Here is a 13,212-nt window from a genome sequence, read left to right on the forward strand (position 1 = left end):
GCTAAATCTTCCTTAACATCCTTCAGTAGATGTTCTTCCAAACCTGCAATCACACATAAATCATTAGTTTTAAAATCACAAGACCTTACGGTCTTGTTTGATGCTTCAGTCATCAAATCTTTGGGTTGCTTTGAATCATTCACATGATTCAACTTCTCTAGTTCTTCATCACTTTCAAAAAGTAATGGTCCACTCTCTAGGTAACATATCGAAACTTCAACATCTTCTTCAGCATCTTCCTTTTGCTGTAGCTCAACTGTTTCGAGCTTCTCTATCCTCTGTCTGGCATCAATAACCTGTTCAAGTTCCCTTAGTTCCTTTATCAACTGCAAATTCACCTGATGATTCCACTTCTCTTGTAGTCTCTGCCATCTCAACTTCTTTCTCATGACATAACCATGCTTTTGGTTTTCCTCATTTCTTTGCAACATCTCCATTAACACCTCAAGCTGAACTGCTATCTAAGCCTTCTCCCTTTCATATTCCTCTTTACTTAACTTTCTTTGTATGCCAATTGCCTTGGCATCCTTCTCCTTTTGTCCTCTGTTGTGATTTATTTCAAAACCTTTGTGACGACTGTCACTAGTCATCATCCTTTCCATCTCTATGAGTTCCTCACTCACTTTACTATGAGTTGTACTAAAGCCTCTTCAGCAGCAAGTCCTATCTTGCCGCCACTTACCTCACCAAGCCCTCCTCACTCGGTCTTTTGGCAAGAAATTGGTTCTCTATCTCCAGAACCTCCTTTGAGCACTTTTCTTTGCTCTTCCTGGCTTCAACTCATCTGCCTGTTCACAACTGTCTTCCTTATCCAATCTCTATTGGATTTCCTCAAGGTTCTGCCACACCTATGCTTTCACCAGTTTTCCGTTAGCAATTTTAAACATGTCTTCTATGGATTTTCCTTTTGGGAGTTGCAAAAATACTTCTGCTTTAATGCAAAGACTACAATCTTCAAATTCAAATAAACCCAAATCACCTTACCTTCAAGATCTTAGTCTGATCTTGTCTTTTCGTTTGCCTGTACTTTTGAATGGACCGTTCTTCCCACTAGCTATCAGCTTGTGTCTTCAAACTCTTCAACTACCTTCAGAATCTCACCACTTCTGCAAATTTGTATACGCGCGGCTCTTCCATTTCCGTGTACTAGCGGTCTCACTTCAATTTTAATACAAAACTCTGTTTACCAAGCAATAAGACCCAACTTCACTTGATCATTTCAGACTTCGATCCACTGATCACTTCCAGCACTATCCAAAACGCAGTCCTGGGCCACGTAATCCCTGCAATTCATTCACAAATTAATACTTACTTTGCAGACAAAATACCATAAGGATAGTGCTCCGTCATTTCATAACATAAATGAGAATCGATCCAGCAATCTCATTCAACATTAACACGTTCCTGGATAGAACAACGAATCTCCAGTGCTTAACGCCTTCAACGTTGTCCATATACCGAATCAGTGTTTAACGCTTCCTGCACTGCATTATTAGCTCAGCGCTGTCCAATATTAACTCAACGCTTTCTGCATTACATTATCAACAGAGCATTCTGGCTCTGATACCAAAATGACGCAGGCTAGGCCTGCAAATAACCAGGATCTTTTCCATACATTCATATACAAGCATACGCCTCAAACTTTTCCTCAATACACGGCAATTTCATCATCTATATGAAAGCTTCTTTGTTACAAACAACCATGGTTATGAAGCCATTATTAATACACACCATCGCAAATTTCCTTCTTAACTATCATTCCAACTCATATACTTTCATTCTTATAATGCCAGAGTTAAATCAAAACTCAAAGAAAAGGATGCGCTCTGCTATCATTTCCATTCAACATCAATGCTCAAATATGACTTATAACTGAGTTCAATAAACAATACCAATATCATTTGCATGCACAAATTTACCTGTTCCAACCAGTCAAAGCACCAAATATATGTGAACCCTTTCTCTTACAGCTTACCCAGTGATACACAAGTATTTCCTTCCAATATTTACAGTTGATTCAATCAGATTTGAATATTGAAATCTGGCAATTTTTCTGTTCAGACTATCATCTTCCACGATTTCACTCTGCAATTATCATCACTGTAGATCGATCCTGCTCGACTTCTTTGTTGATTCTTCTGCATTAAAACTTAGAGTTTCTAACTATATGTGCGCTCTTGACAGCCTCTTATGCTCGGCGGATTCAATGCTATAAAAACTATGCGTCGGAGCTCTCATGCAATTCTTTAAAGGAATTATTCGGCTGGCGATTCACACAACATATATACTACCTTATATATACACATAGCATCATGTATTCCTGAGGGATGTTCTTACCTTCGATTACTTTTAATCTCTGCGACAGTCGTATATGAACATTCCTTACCACGCCTCTGCATATACATGCCTTTTCTCTTTTAATTAGATGCAACTTGTTGTCGCCCTCAATTGCGTTCTGTTCGTTGGCATATGTATAACGGATGCCATTTTTAAGCCAAGACTGTTTCCTCACTTCTCAACACATAGCAGGTGTCTTCAAAGGTTAATACTCCGGCGCACATCAACACAAACAACCGGCCTTCAATAATTATAACTGCGCTTATATGTATACAACGACCAGCAATATACATAATTATATAAAGTTTACCATATATGTAAATGCAGGCCTCCCGTGTACGCAACACTAGGCTGTATATACATAACAGTTGCATTGGTAATTGAGCACCGGATGAATATAAAAAAAGACGAACCGTCAATCAATCCTGCGTATACACTGCCTTACATCCTCAATACAGTTCCATTCAAACTATCACCGCAAGCAAACATGTAAATAGATTCTGAAAATATAATCCGCAGAGAATGTATGTCTTCTAAGCACCGACTGGCAATTATAAACAAGACTTGTTCATATATATATTGAACCTCTGTTCCGGCGATACATACCTGTTGCCAATTATACTAAATTGCTTCCCACTTATGGAATCTGGTTAGGTTGTTACGCTATGATTAAAATTGCCATGGCTCCGCCTCCACGCCTCGTAGGTATTAAATTAAGTCGGTATCTATTCTCTGGACTTATCACAGCAATTTCATATGGAATTAAAGACTATTAATCACAGAATTGGAATTCAATTAAACCTCTAAACATTGTCCGCCAAATGTAAACAAATTATTCAACACACTCAGGTTATTACGCCAGGTACAGAGCCATATCTAGGAGTTACTTAAGCACAAACACATCCATATCAATTGAATTCAATCACTCATATTTACATAAACCAAGCATACATAACAGCTATATTCATGGCCAGATATGCAAATTCATGGCCCTTTTACAAACTGAAGGCTTACAGCCTTGCTGATCAAGCCTGTTCTCAATCAACTTCTCTCACAATCTCTCATGTATTTTTCCTCAAAAAGCCCTCCTAATTATACAATTTAAAAAAATCATTTAATTAAATGCTCAATCCCTTCAATTCCTCAACAAACCCCTAAATCTCTCAACATCCCTAAAGGATAGATCTTTATCCCTAAAATCCTTCAACTAATTAAATTTCCTCATATCCTTTTATTAATAAAAAGATATTTACATAAATCCTCACCTTCTCCTATCTAATTCAAATTAATTAATAAAATATTAAAAATCATCACACCCCATATTTACAAATTAATATTATCACACCCCATATTTACAAATGGAGAAAAAGGTCTTGATGCTCCTGCATCAGACTCGCCATGTAAGAAAATTCATGACCACCTGGTCATAAGTCTAGATATTGCCTCCTGGATCCCAAATTTTATTTTGTAATCCTTCCATGCTTGTCGATTGCTTCACTGCTGTTGTCATCTGTTGTTGTCTTCCAGGTTTCCATATTTTGTGTTGTAGTGCTCCACCTGCTCTGCTCTTGCAATCCTTCATTGTCATTCTCTTGTTGTCGTTCCTTTTCTTTCTTTCGACTGTCTTTCTCTGGAATGTTTTTACCATTAACCTTCTTATCAACTCAATTTCTCTGTCCAGTATGCCCTCTGTTTGCTGATTGTTTCCATCCCTTGATTGCTGAATTCTCATTCTTGCTTGCTCTTCACTTGTTTTGATCATCTTTTCTGATGCTGCTACTGTAAATGTTGCCTCACATGTTTCTCTAGCTGTTAATATGAATGTTGCGGCCTCCCAAACTTCCTTTCCCTCTGCAACATTCCTTTTCTCGTCACCTGAAATTTCATCTTGATTATCATTTATGACAACTGCTTTGTCATCCTTCATCAGCAATCTATCCTGGACATTCATCCTCTGTTCTTCCAATTTCCTCCTTTGAAAATCCATTTCTCTATATAACTCAATGATTTTACTTGGAGTGTATTTCGGAAATTTTACACGATCTTCCATTTCCTCACATGGTCTTTCTTCTGCTAAATCCTCCTTAAAATCCTTCAGTAGATGTTCTTCCAAACCTGCAATCACACATAAATCATTAGTTTTAAAATCACAAGACCTTACGGTCTTGTTTGATGCTTCAGTCATCAAATCTTTGGGCTCCTTTGAATCATTCACATGATTCAACTTCTCTAGCTCTTCATCACTTTCAAAAAGTAATGGTCCACTCTCTGGGTAACATATCGAAACTTCAACATCTTCTTCAGCATCTTCCTTTTGCTATAGCTCAACTGTTTCGAGCTTCTCTATCCTCTGTCTGGCATCAATAACCTGTTCAAGTTCCCTTAGTTCCTTTATCAACTGCAAATTCACCTGATGATTCCACTTCTCTTGTAGTCTCTGCCATCTCAACTTCTTTCTCATGACATAACCATGCTTCTGGTTTTCCTCATTTCTTTGCAACATCTCCATTAACACCTCAAGCTGAACTGCTATCTCAGCCTTCTCCCTTTCATATTCCTCTTTACTTAACTTTCTTTGTATGCCAATTGCCTTGGCATCCTTCTCCTTTTGTCCTCTGCTGTGATTTATTTCAGAACCTTTGTGACGACTGTCACTAGTCATCATCCTTTCCATCTCTATGAGTTCCTCACTCACTTTACTATGAGTTGTACTAAAGCCTCTTCAGCAGCAAGCCCTATCTTGCCGCCACTTACCTCACCAAGCCCTCCTCACTCGGTCTTTTGGCAAGCAATTGGTTCTCTATCTCCAGAACCTCCTTTGAGCACTTTTCTTTGCTCTTCCTAGCTTCAACTCATCTGCCTGTTCACAACTGTCTTCCTTATCCAATCTCTATTGGATTTCCTCAAGGTTCTGCCACACCTATGTTTTCACCAGTTTTCCGTTAGCAGTTTTAAACATGTCTTCTATGGATTTTCCTTTTGGGAGTTGCAAAAATACTTCTGCTTTAATGCAAAGACTACAATCTTCAAATTCAAATAAACCCAGATCACCTTACCTTCAAGATCTCAGTCTGATCTTGTCTTTTTGTTTGCCTGTACTTTTGAATGGACCATTCTTCCCACTAGCTATCAGCTTGTGTCTTCAAACTCTTCAACTACCTTCAGAATCTCACCACTTCTGCAAATTTGTATACGCACGCCTCTTCCATTTCCGTGTACTAGCGGTCTCACTTCAATTTTAATACAAAACTCTGTTTACCAAGAAATAAGACCCAACTTCACTTGATCATTTCAGACTTCGATCCACTGATCACTTCCAGCACTATCCAAAACGCAGTCTTGGGCCACGTAATCCCTGCAATTCATTCACAAATTAATACTTACTTTGCAGACAAAATACCATAAGGATAGTGCTCTGTCATTTCATAACATAAATGAGAATCGATCCAGCAATCTCATTCAACATTAACACGTTCCTGGATAGAACAATGAATCTCCAGTGCTTAACGCCTTCAACGTTGTCCATATACCGAATCAGTGTTTAACGCTTCCTGCATTGCATTATTAGCTCAGTGCTGTCCAATATTAACTCAACGCTTTCTGCATTACATTATCAACAGAGCATTCCGGCTCTGATACCAAAACGACGCAGGCTAGGCCTGCAAATAACCAGGATCTTTTCCATACATTCATATACAAGCATACGCCTCAAACTTTTCCTCAATACACGGCAATTTCATCATCTATATGAAAGCTTCTTTGTTACAAACAACCATGGTTATGAAGCCATTATTAATACACACCATCCCAAATTTCCTTCTTAACTATCATTCCAACTCATATACTTTCATTCTTATAACGCCAGAGTTAAATCAAAACTCAAAGAAAAGGATGCGCTCTACTATCATTTCCATTCAACATCAATGCTCAAATATGACTTATAACTGAGTTCAATAAACAATACCAATATCATTTGCATGAACAAATTTACCTGTTTCAACCAGTCAAAGCACCAAATATATGTGAACCCTTTCTCTTACAACGTACCCAGTGATACACAAGTATTTCCTTCCAATATTTACAGTTGATTCAATCAGATTTGAATATTGAAATCTGGCAATTTTTCTGTTCAGACTATCATCTTCCACGATTTCACCCTGCAATTATCATCACTGTAGATCGATCCTGCTCGACTTCTTTGTTGATTCTTCTGCATTAAAACTTAGAGTTGCTAACTATATGTGCGCTCTTGACAGCCTCTTATGCTCGACGGATTCAATGCTATAAAAACTATGCGTTTTAACATGCGGAGCTCTCATGCAATTCTTTAAAGGAATTATTCGGCTGGCGATTCACACAACATATATACTACCTTATATATACACATAGCATCATGTATTCCTGAGGGATGTTCTTACCTTCGATTACTTTTAATCTCTGCGACAGTCGTATATGAACATTCCTTACCACGCCTCTGCATATACATGCCTTTTCTCTTTTAATTAGATGCAACTTGTTGTCGCCCTCAATTACATTCTGTTCGTTGGCATATGTATAACGGATGCCCTTTTTAAGCCAAGACTGTTTCCTCACTTCTCAACACATAGCAGGTGTCTTCAAAGGTTAATACTCCGGCGCACATCAACACAAACAACCGGCCTTCAATAATTATAACTGCGCTTATATGTATACAACGACCAGCAATATACATAATTATATAAAGTTTACCATATATGTAAATGCAGGCCTCCCGTGTACGCAACACTAGGCTGTATATACATAACAGTTGCATTGGTAATTGAGCACCGGATGAATATAATAAAAGACAAACCTTCAATCAATCCCGCGTATACACTGCCTTACGCCCTCAATACAGTTCCATTCAAACTATCACCGCAAGCAAACATGTAAATAGATTCTGAAAATATAATCCGCAGAGAATGTATGTCTTCTAAGCACCGACTGGCAATTATAAACAAGACTTGTGCATATATATATTGCACCTCTGTTCCGGCGATACATACCTGTTGCCAATTATACTAAATCGCTTCCCACTTATGGAATCTGGTTAGGCTGTTACGCTATGATTAAAATTGCCATGGCTCCACCTCCGCGCCTCGTAGGTATTAAATTAAGTCGGTATCAATTCTCTGGACTTATCACAACAATTTCATATGGAATTAAAGACTATTAATCACAGAATCGGAATTCAATTAAACCTCTAAACACTGTCCGCCAAAAGTAAACAAATTATTCAACACACTCAGGTTATTACGCCAGGTACAAAGCCATATCTCGGAGTTAATTAAGCACAAACACATCCATATCAATTGAATTCAATCACTCATATTTACATAAACCAAGCATACATAACAGCTATATTCATGGCCAGATATGAAAATTCATGGCCCTTTTACAAACTGAGGCTTACAGCCTTGCTGATCAAGCCTGTTCTCAATCAACTTTTCTCACAATCTCTCATATATTTTTCCTCAAAAAGCCCTCCTAATTATACAATTTAAAAAAATCATTTAATTAAAGGCTCAATCCCTTCAATTCCTCAACAAACCCCTAAATTTCTCAACATCCCTAAAGGATAGATCTTTATCCCTAAAATCCTTCAACTAATTAAATTTCCTCATATCCTTTTATTAATAAAAAGATATTTACATAAATCCTCACCTTCTCCTATCTAATTCAAATTAATTAATAAAATATTAAAAATCATCACACCCCATATTTACAAATTAATATTATCACACCCTATATTTACAAATGGAGAAAAAGGTCTTGATGCTCCTGCATCAGACTATGAGACCCAGTATCCTTGCTGCTTCAGCAGAAGGACAAGATGATTCTATCATGTGATTAGTCATTAAAAGGCTATGTGCATCACTAATATACAATCAAAATAGAATGCAAAAACCAAACAATGAGCTAGTGACTATGAGACCCAGTATCCTTGCTGCTTCAGCAGAAGGACAAGATGATTCTATCATGTGATTAGTCATTAAAAGGCTATGTGCATCACTAATCTACAATCAACCGGTTGAACACACTTGCATGAATTAAAATTGCATGAATGAAAAATCTAATCTATCAAACTTGAAAGCAATCAAATAACATAATGAAATCAAAGCAAAATTGAACACACTTGCATGAATTAAAATTGCATGAATGAAAAATCTAATCTATCAAACTTGAAAGCAATATTTACAAAATGAAATCTACTCTACCTTACATTATTTACAAAATGAAATCTACTCTACCTTACATTCTAATATGCTCCATGACATATACTTCACATCTCCTTCCATGTTGAGAACATCAAAGCTTTATTCAAATTCTTCAAAAGTACAAAGTACAACAAAGTTCTCCAAAGCTTTCAAAAGCCATCAAGGAAGAACTACAAACTTAAGAACTAGGGACTAAAATACTAACAAATGAAGGAGAGAGATCTCCTATTTATACAAAAAGATGAGAGCCATCTCATTAATGATAATCCATGAATCTCTCCCTCTACCTCTATAGTCCTAATCAAAATAGGAACTGATAAGACACATGTCTTCTTAGAGTTACAATACAATTAGGAGATGTGACACATATCCTCATGATCCCATGATTCTTTCCACTCAAATTCGAATTTGGCCTTGGGGTGCCACATAAGGGTCTTCTAGAAGCCTCCTTTCAACCTACACATGTCAACAACCTCAACCCATTTGTTAGGTATAAGCATATGCACATTATTTTCTAATTTTTAACCACAAATTCACTTAAAAGACTTAGAATTAATAAAGATTGGAAAAACATAAATGTGGCCCAATGATAATGAAAGTGGGATGAATGTGGTGACATAGTAGTGAAATGGAGGTGAAATGGAGGTGATATAATGGACATAATAGTGAAAGTGTAATGACATTTTCAAGACTCAACAGCAGGCACAGGTGGTATAGGAACTGCTACTACAGGAATGTTAACACCTGCCACAAAAGAGATTGACATTAATGATATTTTCACATTAAATTAAAAAAACAAGAAGAGTTCATAGATCAACAACTGGCAGATCTAAATGCCTCTAAATGATAACTTAATAATGTGTAAAATGAATAATAATGATTATAGAAACTTAGTACAGACATAAAATTATTCAGGTAAATCGTGAAAATTTGGACAAAATGGAGGTTCAACAAAATTCATTCTCTAATTTCCCCATTCTATTTTTTAAATAAGTGATATTTTGTTTTTGGATTTAGGAATTCACCTAAACAGTCCCTCTTGGCACTTTACAGGTATGAATTAGGGTAACTGCATGCCCATGTGCATATATTTGTACATGGATATGAAATTTCTAGTCTATACTCAACGAATGCAATTAGGACTAATTTAACAAAATATGGCTACTTGGTTCCCCAAGTGGAAGTCTAGGTAACTCAAGAATTTTTTCCACTCCATCAACTCATTCATTAAGAGACAAACAATTTGTATTCACTGCAACTACAATAGTGGGCTCAAGAACATTTCCCATCCACTGCAAAAATATTCTCTAAATTAAAATATTTTCTATTTGATGCAATAAAGGCCTCTATATTTATCAAAGATGCCACCATGTCCTGAACTAATTCCAAACCTACTTTTATCCTTTATCCTCATTATCACTTGATTTTGGATTGGCCTCTCTCTCTCTCTCTCTCTCTCTCTCTCTCTCTCTCTATATATATATATATATATATATATATATATATATATATATATATATATATATATATATATATATATATATAGATATATATATATATATATATATATTCCTACAAACCTATTGAGTTGATGTGTTTTTTTCATCATTATAAATATATTGAGCCAACATTTAAAAAAGTTTACATAATTACATTACGCCTACACATCTACCCTATATTGGGTTGTAGAGTGCCTCTTGGCATAACAAATGTTTATAATGTTCATACAACTTGAAAATATAGTATATTTATGGCCAATAAATGAAGGTGAAACTTGTAAAAATTGAAAGACACTCAAGTACAAGTTAATGGCACATCAATCGACAAGACTTCAGTTGAGATTATATGAACATCTTAGACCAAATTAAATGAGTGATGACCATCAAGCAATGGAAATCATCATTTGATTTCCATTGGTCCAATTTGACAAGCATAATTCAACTCTCAAGAATCATTCATATATTCTCATGAAATATATTAAAAATGGATTTGAAAGGAAAAAAACATAAGAAAGCTACAACTAGGGAGGTTGGTTAATGGAGAATAAATTAATCATGAACTAAAGAGATGAATTCCATTTTGACAATATCTTGTCAAATTTCTAGCTAGGCTTTTAACACAAAAAAAAAAATCTTCAAGGTAATGGAATCACCAATCGTAATTGATTCTTTATTATTATAAAAAAAAACCATAGTGAAATATTTAGCATAAGTGTCCTTAGACATGTAATTGTATTAATAAGATAAAAAGAATTATACAAGGAGTGATAGACATAGCATATATATAACCTCTAGCTTCTTCTCAACATGTCATGTGTCCATGGTCAACAACTCAAAGATAATCACTATGACAAGGCTATGTCAAAACCTAACTATTTTCTAGGGAATGCAACACTTATAGAATTAACTTTATTATTCTAGAAATAATACAATCTAGAATAACTTTATTAATCTAGGAAAACTATCTAACTAAATAGTTATATAAAATTTAGTATTATGGCATTAACATTCCCCACTTTAATCCTAAAGTTTATTTTTACAAATGGAACTTTCTTCTTTAAACTTGTTGAATTTTATTTTTCATCATAACTTAGTGAAAACGTTTGAAGTTTGATCATAAAATGGACAATACTCTTTATTGATGATGTTGTTGTTGATGAGAGTCTTAATGAAGTGATACATGGTGTCATCATGCTTGGTTTTTTTAATGAAAAATGGATTATTGGCCATTTTGATTACTGATCGATTATCAATGAATAATGTAGTTGGTGTTTTCCAAATAAGACCAAGATTCTACAAAATTCTACATAGCTAGACAATTTCACATGTTGCTTCACAAGTTTATATGTATTCAACATCTACTGAAGAATTTTCCATTGTTTCCTACCTTTTACAACTACAAGAAACTATTATTGAATCCAAATTCCTTGAAATGTTGATGTTCTATCATCGATATATCTTATGAAGACTGCATCTGAATATGCAACACATGTCATTTTTTTTCTTCCTATAGAGAAACCAAAAATATTTTCTTCCTTGTATGTACTTGAGGACTATTTTTGCTGCATTCCAATGACTTCCTCTAAGTGCTTGCATGAATCTAGAAAGAATTTTGATTGCATATGAAAAATATGGACAAGTAGTTTTCAAGTAAATGAGGCTACAATCATCTATCTATAAATTGTATTATTCATTGATCCCCCATCCCCCCCCCCCCACCAACTTCAAATTTTCAAATTTTGAAGTTTTACTCCATAGACGTAAGAAGGGTTTATAATTTGCCACTCTAAAATTCTTCAACAATTCTATAGCATATTTAGTTTGACTAAGAAATATTTGATGATGGTGTTGTGAAATTTCTACTCCAAGATAGTACCAAAGTGACCCCATGTCTATCATTGTGAATCCCTTTTGAAGTTCTTGTTTCACTTGCTTGATGTGATCTTCATGTTTGCCTGTAATGATTAAATCATCAACATAAATAACAATGATGACAAAGTTTTGACCCTATATCCTGAAATAGAGAGTATCATCAGATTCACTACAATGAAAACCAACATGCTTGAGGTATTCATCCATTTTTGCATACCATGTTTTGGGTGCCTATTTTAAGCCATATAAATCTTTGATAAATTTACAAACATTATGTCCCTTTCCTCAAACTAAAATCCTAAGTGACTTATTATTTCAAATCACCATTAAGAAAAGAAAATTTCACATCCATCTGATGAAGTGTCCAATCATACTGTGCAACCAAATTTATCACCATTCTTATTGTGTTCCATTTTGTTGTTAGGAAAAACGTTTCTTCATATTCAATCCATTCTTTTTTAGAAAACCCTTTAGCCACATGTATTGCTTTATATTGATCTATTTCACTATTTTATTTATATCAAAATTCAGTAACCCCATTTTCAATTGAAGGGTTTCACATTTGTTGGACAATTTACAATTATCAAGTCATATTCATCCAATATGGCTTGTTTCTACTCATGCTTCATTGCTTTTGCAAAAGTTGTTGGTTCAACGAAATCATGAGTGACTAAGGGAAAATTTGGTTGAGCTGAACATCTACTCCTCGTCATGTTTTGTTGATCTTAATGAACATCATTTAGTAATTTCGTGAACTATTTTGGTCTATTATGTTGTCCTTGTGGTGAAGTTACTAAAGTAGATTTGTCTTGTGTTGAAGAATAATCATCTAAAGAAGAATTATCTAATTCATTAATATTCATACTAGGGTCCAATTATTTCTTAATCCAATTTGATTTTCTTTGAGGAATTTCTTTATCTTCTTTACTTTCCAAGTGACTAAGGCAATATTTGTTAAAGAGTGCAACTAGGGACTAATTCCTCATCCTAGAAGCCTCTTATGAGTATATATATATATATATATATATATATATATATATATATATATATATATATATAGATATATATATATATATATATATATATATATATATATATATATATATATATATATATATATAGATAAAGAATAATTAACTAATAGTTAGTGTTGAAGAGTCATTTCTCTAAGGACATGACCATTTGTGAATAGGTACCTACATAGGTATATAATTGGGACCCTCAGTTGTAATCAAATGATCTCATATATTATTTTACCTATTGTTAAT

This window comes from Pinus tabuliformis, chromosome 2_2 (assembly GCF_031772625.1).
Source record: "Pinus tabuliformis cultivar Carrire ecotype Pingquan chromosome 2_2, CPIR1, whole genome shotgun sequence".
NCBI lineage: Eukaryota > Viridiplantae > Streptophyta > Pinopsida > Pinales > Pinaceae > Pinus > Pinus tabuliformis.